This window comes from Mesocricetus auratus, unplaced genomic scaffold (genome assembly GCF_017639785.1).
Source record: "Mesocricetus auratus isolate SY011 unplaced genomic scaffold, BCM_Maur_2.0 Super-Scaffold_100714, whole genome shotgun sequence".
NCBI classification, from domain to species: domain Eukaryota; kingdom Metazoa; phylum Chordata; class Mammalia; order Rodentia; family Cricetidae; genus Mesocricetus; species Mesocricetus auratus.
In genome coordinates, this window is record NW_024429270.1 from 9728604 (window position 1) to 9746857 (window position 18254).

Below are 18254 nucleotides of genomic sequence, written 5' to 3' on the forward strand. Positions count from 1 at the left end.
TTCTCTTGAGAAACACACCACTGGGAGATTAGACACAGTCCTCCTCATCCATGTGTTTTTGCCTTTTCATAATTTCAGTTACCACTGCCAACGGCAATCAAACACAGTCTAAAAATATTAAAGTGGAGTTTTCCTGAAATAAATACTTCATTAATTTTAAACACTTATATTAGACTAGATTGCTAAATTGTTCCATTATTGGTTATAATCATTGATAACTGGTACCCAATTTAAAGTGTAAACAGGTATGAATTGGGTAAATATAGGAAAAACAGAGTCTATACAAAGTTAGGCATCCTCAATTTCAAGTACCCCCTGGAGTTCCTGCATGCATGTGTAAATACATACACATGTAGGATATATTGTAAGATGCTGGCTCATATTATCAAACTCGGACTAAGAGGCCCTCTCATGTACCACATGAGAGCTGAAGACTGAAGAAAGCCAGCAGGGCAGTTAAGTCCTGGGAGCTGGAGATGCAAGGACTCCTGAATAAGCTTGGGCAGGTGGGTTGGGAACCAATTCAACCACTCTTTGTCTTTTCATTCTAACCCTCATTAGATTCAGGGATGCCCACCCCATGAGGAGAGCCATCTGCTTTATTCAGCCCACCAGTTCCAAAGCTAATTCCCAATGGAAATATATGGGAAGCATACCCAGAAATCACATTTAACCAGGTTTCTGGGCACTTGCTGGCTCTGTCAAGTTTGATATAAAATTAAACAGCACATGCTTTGTATCAGGGAAGATGTCATGTGGCAAAGCATGAGGATAGAAATAGAAAAGAACCAGGCACACTGCATTATTTTCCTAGTGCTTCTGGACCAAATTACAGCAAACACAAGCATCAAAGGCTAGAGAGACGGCTCAGTGGCTAAGAGTGTGTGCTGATCTTCCAGAGGATTCAGGTTCAGTCTCAGCATCCACATGATGCTCTACAACAATATGTAACTCAAGTTCCAGCGGATCTACCTAATGCCCCCCTTTGGCAATACACACACATGGTACACAGACATGCATAGAGGTAAACATTCATCTACACAAAACAAAAACAAATTTTAAAACACACACACAAGTTTACTCTCTCATGACTCAGGAGGCCAGAAGCCCAGAATCAAGGGGTCATGAGGACTGGTTCTCCCAGAAACCCTAAGAAAGGATGCCTCTCACCTTAGCTGTGTCTGCAGAAGAGGTGTCTGCAGAACTAGGAGGTAGTAAGAAAGGTGTTTAGTGTGACTGTAGCCAGGACCCAGGCTGTGAGCAGCCCTGTACCACAGCACTTAGAGAATACAGACCTAGGCCAAGGTTGTTAGATAATTGCACTCAATGTCATGCATGACAACCACAGCTCCCGTGCCAGGTGACTATGTCACTGTTGCACATCAGATCCCAGAAAAGACATTTCTAGAAATCACTGGAAGTATTCACATCCTTTTCCATTAAATCCTTTGGCTGGCCAATCCTGATCTGTGGTAGCACTTCTGAGAAGGGTAAAGAGAAGGTGATAGCCCTGTCAAAGGAAGCTGTCTGTCACTGGATCCTGCTACCTTTTGCCTAGTCATCCGACACTCCTCTTGGATGCCTGAAACTTACCTCAAATCACCAAATTCCTAGACTCAGCCCACATAACAAGCCAACAGATTTGCTTTGCCTGCCTTTCCCAACCTGAACTTTAACCTCCTAGCCTCAGTTAGCATGACCTCTATGATCAGCTGGCAAGAAAGAGCCCACCTACTCTACAGGAGATGGAATCTCAAAGCTTCTTGCTCAAGGAAAAGAAGGGGTAGGTAGTCTAAGTCTACCTCAACCTTCCAACTGCCGAGACTGCAGACACCCACACCCAGAAGGCTCATTCTCTTTCACATTACACTGGCTGGACAGTGTCAAACCACAGCCACCCCATGTTTGTTCAGGAGGAGGTACCCCGACTTGGCTTTGCTCCTGTTAATCTCCAGGTTGGTTGGTTCACTTCAGCTCTTGACACCGAAAGCATGCCTTTCCCTGGTGATGAGGGTGCCAGGCAGTTCGACAGGCCTGAATGCAGGATGTGGGTACTTCCTGGGTGGAAAAGGCCCACATTTGACATGGCTTCTGGTGCAGGTGGGAACTGTACAGCTGCAGGGAGCTACACAGAGGGGGCAAAGGAGGAAGGCAGAGGTGGCCCAACTCTATCAACAGTACAGCCAGCCTTGGTGGCTGTGACAGAAGAGTGGCCAGGGTTCACACAATCTGCCCCATGCCTTCGCACACGCTAGCCCCTGTCAGACACTCCACCAGCCTCTCACTTCGTGTGTCTTTCTTCGCAGTGTAACTTCAGGATCACGTATTCTGAGAAACTGTTGTCTCTCCGAGAGACCCAGTGCTGGGTCCCCACATGAGACACATACCCTCCTTTACAGTGTCCTGTCATCGTCAGATTAGATTCTTGCACTCGAGACTGCAGGTTTCTTCCAGAAAAGGACCCAACTTCAGATTCTGGATGAAACTTTGGAGGGAAAAGGAAAAAAAGAAAAAGGAAAATAAAGCTGCATGGAGAAAGGAAAGGAGGTAGAGGGGGAAGAAAAGTGTGATGGTTTGCTAAGGACGGCCCTCATAGACTCGTGTTTGAATGCTTAGTCACCACACGGTGGAGCTGTTTGAGTTAGGAGGTGTGGCCTTGCCGGAGTGGGTGTGTCCTTGTTGGAGGAAGTATGTCCCTGGGAGTGGGCTCTGAGGTTTCAAAAGTCTATACCAGGCCCAGGCTCCGCCTTTCTGTCCGTGGATCAGGGTGGAGGTCTCAACTGCGCCCCACCACCTTTGCATCCACCGCACTCCCTGCCGTAGTGATAATGGACTCCCCTCTGAAACTATAAGCAAGCCCCCAGTTAAATGCTTTCTTTTCTAAGATTTGTCTTGGTCATGATGTCTATTCACAATAATAGAACAGTGGCAAAAACAGGAAAAAAATGATGGAGAGAAGGAAGCAGGAAGAGAGGAAAAAAGAAAAGAAGGAAGGAAGGAAGGGAGGAAAGAAGGAAGGGAGGAAGGAAGGAAGGAAGGAAGGAAGGAAGGAAGGAAGGAAGGAAGGAAGGAAGAACAAAGGACGGCTGGACTGGCACAACTGTCACCTCCTTTTCGGTATTCAAGTGGAAATCCATGTTCTTATCACCGATGACCTCACTCCTCAGCATCCAGGACATGCCCAAGGGCCCTGCTGCCTAGTTTTGTGTGTCAACTAGACACAAGCTACAGTCATCAGAGAGGAAGGAGCCTCACTTAAGGAAATGCCTCCATGAGACCCAGTTGAAGGACATGTTCTCAATTAGTGATCGATGGGGGAGGGCCCAGCCCATGGTGGGTGGTGCCACCCCTGGGCTGCTAGCCCTGGGTTCTATAAGAAAGTGGACTGAGCAAGTCAGGGGACACAAGGCAGTAAGCAGCACCCTTCCGTGGCCCCTGTATCAGCTCCTGCCTCTAGGATCCTGCCCTGTGTGAGTCCCTGTCCTGACTTCATTCTGTGATGAACAGCAATGTGGAAGTGTAAGCCAAATAAACCCTTTCCTCCCCAGCTTGTCATTCGGTCACGGTGTTTTGTCGAAAGCAATAGAAGCCCCAGTCAAGGCAGGCCCCAAACACCTGCTTCCCCAGAAAGGTTCTGGTCAAAGCCAAGGTCTCTACAGCACTGTCACAGAGGCTGGCTCAGGGCAGAAAAAAAGGACAAGGAAATTCAGAGGGGCACGGGAAGGAGGAAGGAGCCCCTCACCCAACACCGTCTGCATCTGACTCACATTTCTCAACGGCCGAGAGTCAAGACTCACAGCAGACAAAACTCAAAAGCGCTGTGAAGCCTGCCTGCACAGAAACATTACTCCTTTCCTGAGAGAGAGAGCTCAGGCAAGAGCAGTAAAACAGCTAATGAACCGTGCTAAAGGCCAAAATGTATGTGGACCTTTGAGTCTAACTTCATCAGCACTCCTTGTCTCATCCATAAACCCGCACAGCTCACCGCATAAACCACCTTACAATCACATTTATAAAAGATAAGCAAAATAAGTAAACCGGCTCACAGCTTTGTACTTAAATTTTAAACTTTGCATAATCTTTGCACTTGCTTGCAAATTATATCCTTCGGCCATATTAACTTCAAAATGCTACTTACTAAGACACTTAAATGAGTGTCTCTCTCCCCTCTTCTCTCTGTCTCTCTCCCCCCCCTTCTCCCCCCACCTCTTTGTCTGTCTGTCTGTCTTTGTCTCCCCCCTATCTCTCTCTGGCTTTGTCTCTCTGTCTCTCTTTGCCTCTATCTCCTCCAGTACGTACTCCTTAACTATATGTGTGTCTTTACTTAATAAACTGCAGCTTTAGTTTCATACAGTTTTATCTTTTAATTATTTTCTGATGTAGAAATCAAAACTCTAGCTTCACATGAATGCTGGGCCAGCATGGGCTATCGCTCTCGGGATCCTGAATAGAGACAAACTGAGAACGAGAGTTGAGTTGCTCTGTTTTACTCTTCTGTACACAGCAACATTAGGAAAGGCCTCATCTTTTCCAAATCTACTTCACAATGTGTCAGACAGCAAGGTCCAGCAACACCAGCACTTTTTGAGTTAAACATGAAAGAAAGAGGTTGGGACAGACAATGCAAGTGTTAGGAGAAAAGGTGGTCTCGGGATATCTGCAGCAGTGAGAGTTTCTTTAAAATCCACACCATAGTCATCATTTAGTGTCTGCATTATATAGATTTACTTGTGATTTGTTGGTCCTGGACTTGAAGAAATTCCCCCCAAAGTAACCTTTCACTAAGATTATTGGTTGAAGCCTGTACAATGTCTAGGGATCTATAAAATGCCGGATTCCTACCAAAATAGCATAGGAGACTAGCTCTGAGACTCGACATTAGAAGTTTAGAGCTGCTGACAGTGATAAACGAGCCCCATTCCTACAAGTGATCCGGTCACACTGGTGATGGCGGGTGGAGCAGAACCAGAACTGGGGCTAGGACCTGTAGTTGGTGAAGGCTCCTTAGATGCATCATATGAAGACCGCCACCACAGAGCTCTCACTGTAACACACACACAGAGACCAGCTCTCTACCAATACTTCTGTCACCTACCCCAACCCCATCCCACTCCCAACCTCTTCATTTCTGTGTTAACTCAAAGACTCAAAAAAAAAAAAAAAAAAAAACATTGCCCCAGAGTAAGGGGACATGTGCAAGATCTATAATGGTTCAACTTGACAGACATCAGTAGATAGAGCCAACACCAAAATTGTAGAATATATCATCATAAATTTGAGGAAAACTAAGAGACCTACTTTGTGGATGCAACTAGAGCAAGAGTTGGTGGCTTGCACGTTAGGAAAGTAGGACATTGTCTGACCTGAGGAGCAAGAGACTGTGAGGAAGCATCAGAGCCCCCACGCCTGAGCAGAACCTTGGTGACCCTTTCTCATTCTAAGTACAATACCTGTGTACTAAAGAGCCACCAGGCCACTTAGGATTCAGATAAAGGACTCTTCTTCCCTTCCCTTCAGAGAGCTGGCCATCGGTCATTTCTTCACCAACTTCTGTGGCACAAAAATGTTTTCTGGTCTTAGGACTTAGGAATCTGGGATAGAACCCTGGGAGAAAGTAGATGGCTTCAGTCACTTGGGTCAATGATTTCTTGTACTCCACAGAATCCCTAAAGTGCTGTGAGAACTGACAACACATCTCCAGCTCAGACTAACTGCCTCACTCTCCCCTTTTCACAATGAGAGAGGCTACAAGGGACTTTTATTTTGAAACAGGACCTTCTGAAAACAACTGGGAACCACTGCTTCATATTTTTAAGACAAACCAAGAGTTGTCTCTGGCTATTAGGTCCCTGGGGCATTGGGATTTGTGTAATTGTGTTGCCATTTTTAGCTCTTATGAAGAAATAAAAATTTATGGGTGCTGGACCATTAGGCTAGGTTCTGTCTGCCACTTTTGCAAAGCCAAGGCTGGGCTCTGCAGAGTGAATAATAGTCATGTGGTCATTTGTGTATAGAAAAAAGGGGTTTAGTTCTGGTATGTATAGGGGATATGCAACCTGGGACACATTTCTAACTGTGTGTGTGTGTGTGTGTGTGTGTGTGTGTGTGTGTGTGTACTTACACACATGTACACATGCACACATTTATAACGATGAACATAGAAAGGCAATAGTTGAAGAGTATGCTTTTGTCATTTCTTCCTGTTTTAGCTAGGGTTCTCTAAAGGAATAGAACTAATTATATGTATATGATTTATTAGAGTAGATTACATGCTGTGGTTCAGCTAGTCCAACAGTAGTTATACTCAGTAGAAAGACCAAAAATGTGACAGTTGTTCATTCCAGGAGGCTGAATGTCTCAATAGTCCAGAAGGATCTTAGAGAGATTCTGGTCTTTTGTCCCATCAAATCCCCAAAAAATGGGTTCCAATACTTTTGGCACTTTGGCAGTGGGATGGGTGAACTTGCCAGCAAGAATAAAGGCAAGCAGGCAAAGCCAAAGGTTCCTTCTTTCCCATTCTTGCATTTGGGTTGTCACCAGAAGGTGTGGCCCAGATTTTGAGGGAGCTTTTCCAAATCAAATGATCCAATCAAGTAAATCCCTTACAAACGTGCCAAGTTGATTGGGTTTTAGCTGATTCCAGATGTGGTCAGATTGACAGCATCACACATCCCCAGGCTATCCCCTGAGTTCCAGCTATCTTCATTCCAGTAATCTACCTCACAACTGATAGAGTTAATCTCGATTTAGGACAGAATGAGAAAGGTCTCTTTGGCTCATTGCCCCTGGGGGTACTCAAGGCAGAATTGGAACTTACTGGAAAGTTAAGGGCCCTCCCATTAATTAGAGTTTATCAAAGGCATGAAAAGTTCTTTGGCCTAGATAAGATTTGACTGTAAGACCTTCTTCAAGCAGAGCCAAACAACAATGGACTAACACATATGGAATCATGAGGCAAATAAACATTTTCTCTGTTTAAGTTGTTTTGTCGGGCATTTTGTCAACAACAAAAAAGATGACTACCCCTGACCCAGTGCCCCACTCTGTCCCCCATGACTCGAGCAAATCAGTGGCAAGATCAGGACTGTGCTGTTGATAGATTTTGGTAAGAGGAAACAACTGTGGGTGTAAGAAGACCCATGTCACTTTGGACTCCCATCCAACAATGTGAGGTGCACTCTCACCCTGAACTCTTGGGGAAGGGTCTAGGCCCTGCCCTATATGAAATGACAGACTATGGACACCCCCATGGAGGGCCTCACCCTCCCTGGGGAAATGAAGGGATAATGGGGGGTTGGGGGGAGGGCACGGGAGGAGGGGAGGGAAAGGGAGAGGGCCCTGGAACTGACTTGTGAAGCAACCTTGTTTCTTATCTAAATTTAAACTGAAAAATAAATAAATAAATAAATAAAAGAAGACCCATGTCTTCAAAGGGGAGAGCATCCAACTCTGAAACTCAGGGTGAAGGCAGAGGCGAGACCCTACGTGGCAGAGGAGGAAGTGGAAAGGGGGCATTATGGAGTCACCAGAGGCTCCCCCACCTAATGCAGTCTTGACACCCAAAGGTAGAGAAACTGCCTACTGAAGAACATCTGGCTTCTCCCCAGTTCCTCAGCCCCATTCAGAGGCAGCCCTGGCTCTCCTAGAGCACCAGCCTTTAAGGGAAAATCCTGTAAGAGAAGACGTGTGAATGCTGGCAACCCTGCTGCTGTGTGTATGTCCCTGTGTTTTCCTAAGCACACAGAGCAAATGAGTCAGGATAAAAATAGATAATAGCAGAGAACCAACCAGGGCCTGCAGGTGTAATCACTGCCCTGCTGGTTACTTTTCAGAAAGGTGTCTCTCCTGGAGATGAGTCGGGTAGGGCAGTAGGGTCAAAGTGAATACAACACGAAGGTGGTTCTGTCCTCAGTCACTGAAGAAACATGTCGGTGCCTGGGGAAAACATCAAGTGAAATTCTGAAATTTTTCACTACAGAACAAGAGTCTTGTATTTAATGAGCTAAAGGGAGACTACACAGACCTTATTTGGTTCTTTGTCTAGAGGCCCACTATTAAATAAGACATTATTAATACTGAACAAGTCTCAAAATGGAGAGAGTCTGTTTAGAAATGCAGAATCCTTCCCAAACAAAGTCAAGAGATAGTCTCTGAGTTCAGGGTCGGTGTTAGCCTCAGTTCTTAGGGGAAACAATTAGACAATGGGCACTCAGAGCAAGCCTACTATCTTTCATGATCCAATGCAGCAAATGCTTGGGAGAAAAGAAGACAGTGGAACCATCCATTCATCTTTGCAATGTTTTCCCATGGTCTGCTTTGTTCATGTTCCGGGCAAGGCTAGAGGCTAGAATGTACTACACACCAAGTCTTTGTTCCTGTGGATAAAAGGAAGCTATTGGATGGATATTGATAGTATGCAAAGAAGAAATGCTCTTGGGAAGATTTTTGTAAGGGTGCACTAACTTTAAAGGGCCCATAAAGGGTCAAGCAGACTGATCAATAATCTTTTGGACTCTGTGGTCTGCAGCAGAGTAGAGAAGACAGAGACAGAAACTGGTGGCAGTCATAAGTAGGCAGAGAAGTGGTTTCATAATGTACGAGTAGCCCCTCGGAGTATATAGAAAACAAATCTGAGAAACCCCAATACTCTCAGGACACAATGTGGTGTAGATCTGAGATTTATCTGAAAACCATGGCTTCTGGTTCTGAGGAGGAGGAATGGGTCACTGATGTCAGGAGGTCGATAAGATAAGGATCTTTGAACAACTTTGAAGGAGATGCATCTATTTGGGCTCAGTATTTCCAAGGTTACCATCTGTGGACAGTTAGGTGTACTCCTTTTGAACCTTTGTGTGGTAAGACAGAACATAATAGCAGGAATAGCCATGATGTAGAGTAAAGTAGCTTGCCTGATAGCAGACAGGACATGGTGAGTGAGAAAGGGGCAAGGAACAAGATAGACTCTCCAGAGACATAACCTCCAGTGACCTACTTCTTCCAACCATGGCCAACCTCCTAGTTTCTAGAACCACACACTGCTATCAGATTATGAATCCATTAATAGATCAATCCATTGAGTGAGTTATAACCCTTACAACCCACTCACTTGCCTGAAGCCCATCCAACAAAAGTTTTTTGATACATGAGCTTTGGGGGAGAACTTCATATCCAAACTGACACCAGGAAGATCTTACACATGTTGGGACAAGAAACTATTGGTCCCATCTTAGAAAGAAAGGGGAAGATGCTGGAGAGTCCACCAGGCCCGTAGAGTTTCGCACTTGATGTTGAAAGTTCTGAAAGTGCTATTAGAAGGACAGCGTAAGCTAGGGAGAAAAGATGAAGAAATGGAGAGTGAAGAGGCCAGGTGGTCACCTTGGTTTCAGAGTCAGTGAGCAGCAGAGATAGGCTTCAAACTCAGGTCCCAGATCTCCATGACTCCAAATAGCTGTGCTCCTGACACCAGGAATCAAAGGCATGTATTTCCCCTCTCGCTCCTTCTCTCTGCATCTGCTTTTCAAAGTTAGCTCTTCGGGAAGAAGCAAGCCGAGACCAGTGCTGTTGCTCTTGCTCTGACTCTGAGGAGGACATCAGCCTGGGAATTAATACAGCACTGCCTACTTCTTGATGACAGGCCCAGAGTCTGTGGAGCCTTCCCCTTCAAAGGATGAAGTAATTCATAAACAGGAGACTTGCAGGCAAGAGCAATGAATCTCAGGGGCCTTGCTAATTAAAAAGCCCGTATTACATTACTTCCTCAAGGACTTGTCTTCTAATTTTTAGGATTATGCTACATTGATTAATTTATACAAGTTTTTAATCCCTCTGTGTTTAATGAAGTCCAGGAGCATGGGAACGGGAGCATAATTGAGCTTCATATTATTTTATTAGAGAGAATTATGGCCTAGTGTGTCATAGAGATGTTTGTGAGGGCAGGGAAAGAGCACTCAAACCATTAACCAATTGCTTTCCCAATGCCAACAGGACATTCCCCAGGGCCAATACACTGGCCAGTTCATCTTTCTAAAGCACATTCCGCCGTGACCGCCTAAGAGAAAAGCATCCATCCTTGTCACGGCATGCAGTGCCTTTCCCACCATGACATGGCGCCTTCCCATACAACACTACTCTCCACACACACAGGCATACACAGGAAAAGGCCAGAAGCTGAGGTCTGGCTTCTCTCCCGTATGCACTCTGACTTATTTAGGGGGACAGATATGCTATTAGAGTTAGGGCCTGTGCCTCAGTAAGCCAGGTTTAGTCACCTGTCCTCTCAATAAGACAATGAAAACAGCCAAATTAATAGTGAAAACAGAAAGGAGGGAGATTTATTCCATGTGAGAACCTTGGAACAAGGAACAAAAAAATCCCAGCGACCCTCTTCAAGTCTGTTCCTCAGGAAAATGGAAATCAGTCTACCACAAGATCAAGCAATTCCACTCTTAGGCATATACCCAAATGATGTACATTCATACAACAAGGACATCTGTTCAACCATGTTCATAACAGCGTTATTTGTTATAGCCAGAACCTGGAGGCAACCTAGATGCCCCTCAACTAAATGGATAAAAAAAATGTGGTACATTTACACAATGGAGTACTACTCAGAAAAAAAAATGGAATTTTGAAATTCGCAGGCAAATAGCTGGAACTAAAAGAAGTCATCCTGAGTGAGGTAATCCAGTCACAAAAAGACAAACATGGTATGTACTCACTAATATATGGATTTTAGACATAGAGCAAAGGATTACCAGCCTACAATCCATACCGCCAGAGAAGCTAGGAAACAAGGAAGACCTTAAGAGAGACATGCATGGTCCCCCAGAGAAGGGGAAAGAGATAAGATCCTGAACTAATTGGGAACATAGGGGGAGAAGAAAGGGAGTTAGGATAAAGAGAAGGGGAGAGGAAGACATGAGGGAGCAGGAAGATTGAGTCGGGGGAAGAATAGAGGAGAGCAAGAAAAGAGATGCCATAATAGATGGAGCCATTATAGGTTTAAAGAGAAATCTGGCACTAGGGAAATGTCCAGAGATCTACAAGGGTGACCCCAACTAATAATCTAAGCAATAGTGGAGAGGCTACCTTAAATGCCCTTCTCTGATAATGAAAGTGATGACTATCTTATATGTCATCCTAGAGCCTTCATTCAGTAGCTGATGGAAGCAGAAGCAGACACCCATAGCTAAACACTGAGTTGAACTCCTGGAATTCAGTTGTAGAGAGGGAGGAATGATGAGCAAAGGGGTCAAGACCAGGCTGGAGAGACCCACAGAAACAGCAGATCTGAACAAGGGGGAGTTCATGGACCCCAGACTGATAGCTGGGAAACCAGCATAGGACTGTTCCAGACTGCCTGAACGTAGGAGGTCTGGACAATCTATGGGGCCTCTCTGGTAGTGGATCAGCATTTATCCATAGTACACAAATGAACTTTGGGAGCCCACTCCACATAGAGAGATACCCTTCAGCCTAGACACACGGGGGAATGTCTGGCCCCTACTCCAAAGATCCCCATGGAAGGTCCCCATGGAAGGCTCACTCTCCCTGGGGAGCAGAAAGGTGATGGCATAAGGGGCCAATGGGGGGGCAGGGGAGGGAAAGGGAACTGGGATTGACAAGTAAGACAAGCTTTTTATAATTTAAATTTAAAATCAGAACAAAAAAGAGAAAAGAAAAGAACAAGCCATTTCAATTTTCAATGCCAGAAAGAAAAAAAAACCTGTTTTAAAAATGGGCAGTGGTGGTGCATGACTTTAATCCCAGTGCTCAGGAGGCAGCGGCAGACAGATCTCTGTGAGTTCAAGGCCAGCCTGCTCTATAGAGGGAGTTCCAGGACAGCCAGGATTACACAGAGAAATCATGTCTTGAAAAAGAAAAAACTAACAAAAAAAAAAACCTGCCTCAAAATGTATACTTTGAGAATAGTACTTTCTATAAACCTAAATGCACAGACCCAGGGGGACATTTAAGTACATTATGGGGCAAGCAAGCATTCACTGGAGTATATCAGAGTTCACAAAGTGTATTAGTTACACATACACCCAAACGCACTGCCATTACAGAGTCCAAAGCCCATTGGCACCTTGTTTATCATTTACTTTATAAGATCAGGTGAATAAATTAAAATGCACAGGACACCATATGTTCAAAGAATGAATACACTGGGCCTGTTGGCTCACACCTTTAGTCCCAGCACTCAAAGGCAAAGACAGGTGGAACTCTGTGAGTTCAAGGCCAGTGTGGTCTACAGAGTGAGTTCCAAGGTAACCAAGCAATAGAGAGGGAGACTCAATCTCAAAAGTAAACAAATAACGAATGAATAAATAAATAAATAGTCCTATTGTCCACCTGACATTGTGTTGTAGAGCAGTGTCACCTACCAGGTCACTTACCTTTGGGACAGTTATTTAAGTTTTCTTCATTGCTGGGCATTCGTGGTGCATGCCTTTAATCCCTTTAATCGGGAGGCAGAGGCAGGCAGATCGTTGTGAGTTCGAAGCCAGCCTGTTCTACAGAGCGAATGCCAGAATAGGCTCCAAAGCTACACAGAGAAACCCTATCTCGAAAAACCAAATTACAAAAACAAAAAACAAACAAAAAAAGGCTTTCTACATGTAGTCCCTTCATCTATGAAATGGAGATCAGGCAGGCAGAGTTGCCTCTTGGGGTAAGTAATTGAGTCAAAAGTGGGTAAGATGTTTGGTAAGATGCTCAGGGGAAGCTTTGCTTCCTGCTGCTCTTGGTGCTTCTTGCTGATAATAGGGGGTTTTAACATCCTGCCCTGACCACATCTATGAAGTTTCCTCATCTCTTGCAGTCTGTATGGTGAACAGGCAGGGTTTCTGGTTGTGAGACAGAGCAATTTCCATCTTCTGTCTCATGCCTTTAAGTATGTGTCTGGTATTCTTGACAAAAGACCTATTCACCTCTACCACCACAAAATGACTTTTAAATAAACTTAGGAAAAGTTAGGTTCCTCCCCCACTGAGAGGATCTCGCAGGAAGAACTGACAGCAGCTTGCAATTTTCTATCTCAAGTCCAAGTATCACAGGCAAGCACAGAGAGAAGCTTAGTAACCTGGGGTCACTTGGTGTGGGTTGTTATTCTCCTAGCAATGCACGTGGCAGCCCAGATCCATCACCTGCATGGATTATATGCACACACCCCTCTCCAAGCACCCAGAAAATTTGCACACGCACACACACACACTACATTATACATACACATACACACCTGTAAACAATGAAACAAGTTTCTTCTGACATAACAAAAATCAAATTTAGTTTCTAGCCAACTATAGTCCTAAGGCATCCAGAGCTAAGAATGAAAATGTCAATCCAGCCTAAAGTGTTTGGGGTGAGTGCATAGTAAGACAAACCCCGTCCATGAGTGAACTTTGAGGGAGAATTCCATTTTCCATCTTATGCCCATCCAGAGTCATGTATGTGATTAAAATATGCTACATTATGGGAACTGACAGTCCCAGGAGGAAGATGATTATGTGACTTATCAATCAAAATAGAGAATCACCATGGACTGGAGAGATGGCTCTGCAGTTAAGAGTACATATAAATGACTCTTCCAGGGGACCCAAGTTTGATGGCCAACACCCACAAGTGACTCCCAAAACGCCTCTGGCTTCTGGGGCACCTGCACCCGTAAACACATAAACACATACACACAAACAAATACATATACATCATTAAAAGCAAAGCTTTTCTAATGGAGGACCACCCACACTGACTCCCTTTGTAGCCAGTCCTTTCCTTAGGCCTCACCAAAAATCACTCCAGGTTACAAAATGGGGCTCTTAACTACTCTTGTGGACCATTGCTCCCTTTCAGAGAATTCTGATCCTTTCTGTAAATATGCTCCAAATAAAGTTTCCTGGCACTTTTGAAAACCTGGAGAGAGAGAGTTTTATTTTAGATTCCTTGAATAAGAGGCCCAAACCCTGACTCCAAACACCGTTAACACAGGGAACCTGTGTATCTGCATGCTCTGGGAACAGGAACAGTTCTCCAGCGGTTGTGACACGCCAGCAATCTCCTCCAGCACACCACAGTCAAAGGACTGGGGGCTTTCTTTTTAGACTCAGCAGGGGAAAGAAAGAAAGAAATCTTTGCAGGAGGACAGTAGGAAGGATATCAGGTGTGTGTGTGTGTGTGTGTGTGTGTGTGTGTGTGTGTGTGTGTGTGTGTGATGTTATATTATAAACTCATAGGACAGATGCCAGACACTCCCCTGTGCCAGAGCAATTGAGATGGGAGTTTATTCTGAAGCCCTGCCAATATACAGGATGTGTTATTTTTAAGTTCCCCCCTAGAAACTAAGCCCCTAATTAATACCTTCATCAAAGCCTGTACCTCACAGTTGGATGTCTCTCAAGGTTCTCATAGGCACCTGTAATCATATTCCACAAGTCTGACAAACTCATCCATCTCTGAAAGAGAATACTTAGAGAAACTACAATAGAAGTGGTGTTCCTGTAGTTTTCAGTTGTCAACATTTCCATATGGAATTATGACCAGCTCTTTCATAACACAACTTCTCTAGGCAAATCATTGTCCTTATCACTGTAGTATGGCTAAGACTCCTGGCCATGCCTCTGTATACCTGGGCTTGGTACAGATACATCTGTATAGCTCATTTGTATCCATCCATATTGTGCAAAAAGCACTGAGTTTTCCCAAATTCTCCTGTACCTCTCATAACACTGCTAAGATGAACGTGTAGTTATTGGAGTCATCCCATTTTTCAGATGAGAAAAATGAGGAACAGAAAAGCAGCAGTTTTGCCTAACCTTACTCAGCCAATTATTGAAAGCTCTAGCCTCTTGCCTTCCTAGATCAGGTGAAGTAAATTCAGTTGTGCTTCCTGCACTGGTAATGAGTCCCTCATCAGCTCTGAAGATAATCAGTATCAGTGCTCTCGGGGCTGGAGACAGAGCTCAGCAGTTAAAGTGCATACTGCTCTAGAGGAGGACCTCAGTTTGGTTCCCAGAACCCATTTCAGGCAACTCACAGCCACGGCTAACTTCAAGTCCAGAACATCCAACATCCACATCTGGCCTCTTTATGCAACTATACCCACGTGCACACACTCCCCACCATGCATGCAGAGATACACATACATAAACATAACTAAGAATAAAAACAAATCTTTAAAAATCAATGTTATCTCTCCAGAAAGCCTCAGAGAAGATGCCTTAAGCAACGGGTGGCCACTTGGGAATCCCCGACCAGTGTAGTTCTATGATTCTAGACATGTAGGACACTCATCACAAAAGCACAAGAATTCAAATGGAGAAAAATAGGAAGAGCCATAATAGCAGCAGAGATGAGCAAGCCCTGCCCAATGCAAGAAGCTCGGAAAGAAACGTGATTAAATTCTGTGTTTCATGTCCCTCCCCCTTGACTGCGGTGGGTTTTCATAAACCGGCATGAGCCTAAGACTCCTGTCTTTGTTAGGGTTTCTATTGCTAAGAGACACCATGACCATGGCAACTCTTATAAACGAAAACATTTAACTGAGAGGGCACGCTTACAGTTTCAGAGGTTCAGTCCATTACCTTCATGGTGGGGAGCATGGCAGCATGCAGGAAGATGTGTTGCCGGAGCTGAGAGTCCTGCCTCTTAACTCAGAGGCCACAGGAAGTCTACTGACTGTCACACTGAGAGAAGCCTGAGCAAAAGAAACCTCAAAGCCCACCCCCACAGTGACATCCTTCCTCCAACAAGGCCACACCTCCTAATAGTGCCATTCCCTTTTGGGGCCATTTCCTTTCAAACCACCACAAGTGCAAAGAAAGCAAATGTCACAAGCAATGCAGTAGCATATGGCAATTGTCTTCAAGGGAGAAGGAATCAGTCTCTGTGGACTATCACAAAAGTGGAAGCATTTGCAGGAATGTAAGTTATGCCTTCCTCTGTTCAGACCTTTGGGGTTGGGAAAGGTTACCTATTGGCTTCTTTTAGATGTGACATCCCTCTTTATGCTCACAGATACAAGACTCCTAATCTTCAGATGAAGAAATAAGTTCAGAAAAGGCAATCGAGTTGTCCGAGGTTAAAAACATGGTCCCCCCACAGTGATGCTAGGAACTGGTCAGAAAGTCAAGGGACAACTTCCAAGGGTGAGGACCCCTCACCTAAGACAGGCAGCAAATCACTCTGATGCAGTCCATTCTCAAAGCTGCTTTAGCCTCCCAAACCATTCAGTCCAAATGACATTTGTGTGGCCAGATGAACCATATGGTCCAAGAGAAATAGAGACTATTCACAGAGCTAGGTATGGCAATACATGTATGGTAACCTTGCATTCTGGAGGTGGAGACAGGTGGGTTGCAAGTGTAATGCCAATCTGGACTGCATAGTTCTTGGGCTACATAACAGAATTTCTGAAGACAAAACAGGGGAGTGGGATGGAGGTGGAGAGAAGATACTATAAGATACTAGGCTCATTCATAATAGATATATTCTCATTACCCTACCCAGGCATCCCCAAATAATGAGAACACATCACATATTTTTTCTGCAGTTAATGTTTCCACTCAACCCATGTTGGTACATGTTATTCAAAGGAACAAAGGGATTTATCTTTGTTTTATAGAGCAGATGTTGACCCCTGAGCCAAACCCAGCCAGACTCCTCTTTGCTTGTGAATAAAGTTGTCGGAGTACTTCCATGGCCACTCGTTTAAGTACTGCTTATGGCTGCTTCCCTGCTACAGTAGTGGAATAGTTATAGCCACGATGGTGTGGCCTACTAAGCCTACAATGCTTGCCATCTGGTCTTTTCTGTCAGCCTCCTGATCGTCCCCCATCCTCTTATAAAGTACACCATTGTATTTCTCTTATTGGTGGGCATTTAGGTTGTTTCACTTTTATGCTATTTAGACTGTGGTTGGAAATCTTGCACACATTTGTGAAATTATCTAGGGTGTGCATTTAAAGATGTTGAAGTATGTTCGACTTTTCAGGAAATTTAATTTTTTTCTCCTAATTGGTTTTGCTAGTTTATGCTCCCAACAGCAATGTAAGATAACCATTAATTATCTTCTGTGATATCAGATTCTGAACTACATTTCGTACTGTGCATATGAAATAGAATCTTCTAGTTTTCGTTTGCATTTTCTCTAATTGCTAGAGAAAGCAAGCCATTTGTGGTCTTCAACAGCTTGCCCTCCATGGCCTCGCCCACCTTCCAGGATGGGGCTTGCCTCCCTCCCGATCTTGACAGGTTTTCCCATATTCTGATACAGGTTCTCTAGTGTAACACTACACAGGCACCACCCCGACTGTCAGGGGTAGTGCTTTCATGGCCAGGTTTGGAAAAGGTAGATATTTCTTAGTAAAAAAAACATCCTTCACAGGGTCTGTGATTTGTGTCTTATGGGATCATTTCTTACGAGAGACACAATGTCCAGGTGCATGTATAAACGTTCAAATTTAGAAGAGAAAGATCAAATCTTTATACCAAAAGATCAAATGTCTCCTGGCATCTTTATACCAACAAGTCAACGTCTCAGTGCATCAAACACCACCAACTTGGTGTTTTCAAACTTTTAAATTCTTGCCAGTTGAATGGTTAAGAATGGCATATCATTGAGGCCTTAATTTACATTCCCCGGGTCACTGATTATATGAAATGTTTCTTTGTGTGTTTATTTGCCCTCTGGATACTCTTTACGCAAAATGTTGATTCATATCTTTCACCATTTTACTTTGGGTATGATTTTCTTTTGTCTTACCAGTTATTTCATATTCTTGTACCCAATCCTTTCTAGAATGTGTGTATTACAGAGGATTCATTGCTAATGTGTACATTTAAATTGATTTTTTGTCTTGTCTTCTGTTTCAAAGGTGTCTTTTCACTTTCCTTAGGATATCTACAAAAGTTCTTAATTTTAATAAAATGTAGTTTACTGACCTTTTAAATAACCAGCCATCTTTGTTACTTTCCTTTTATGTTTTAAAGAAGTCTTACATAGTCAGAACAAAAAATTGCACAACAACAGTTCAACACCCAAATGCCAATTGCTAGAAGAGTAAATCAACCAGCTATGGTAGGAGTCAGTGTGAAAAATCACCAGAGAACACCACCAATAACTACAGTAAGACACAATAACATGTGTCTTACATGTCGTCCACAAGTAACCCCTCAGGGGACCTAGTGCAGGCTTAAGGTCCCCATTGGTAAAGTTAGAAAATTACCAAATAAACTAAAATCATAAAGTGTAAAGAAAA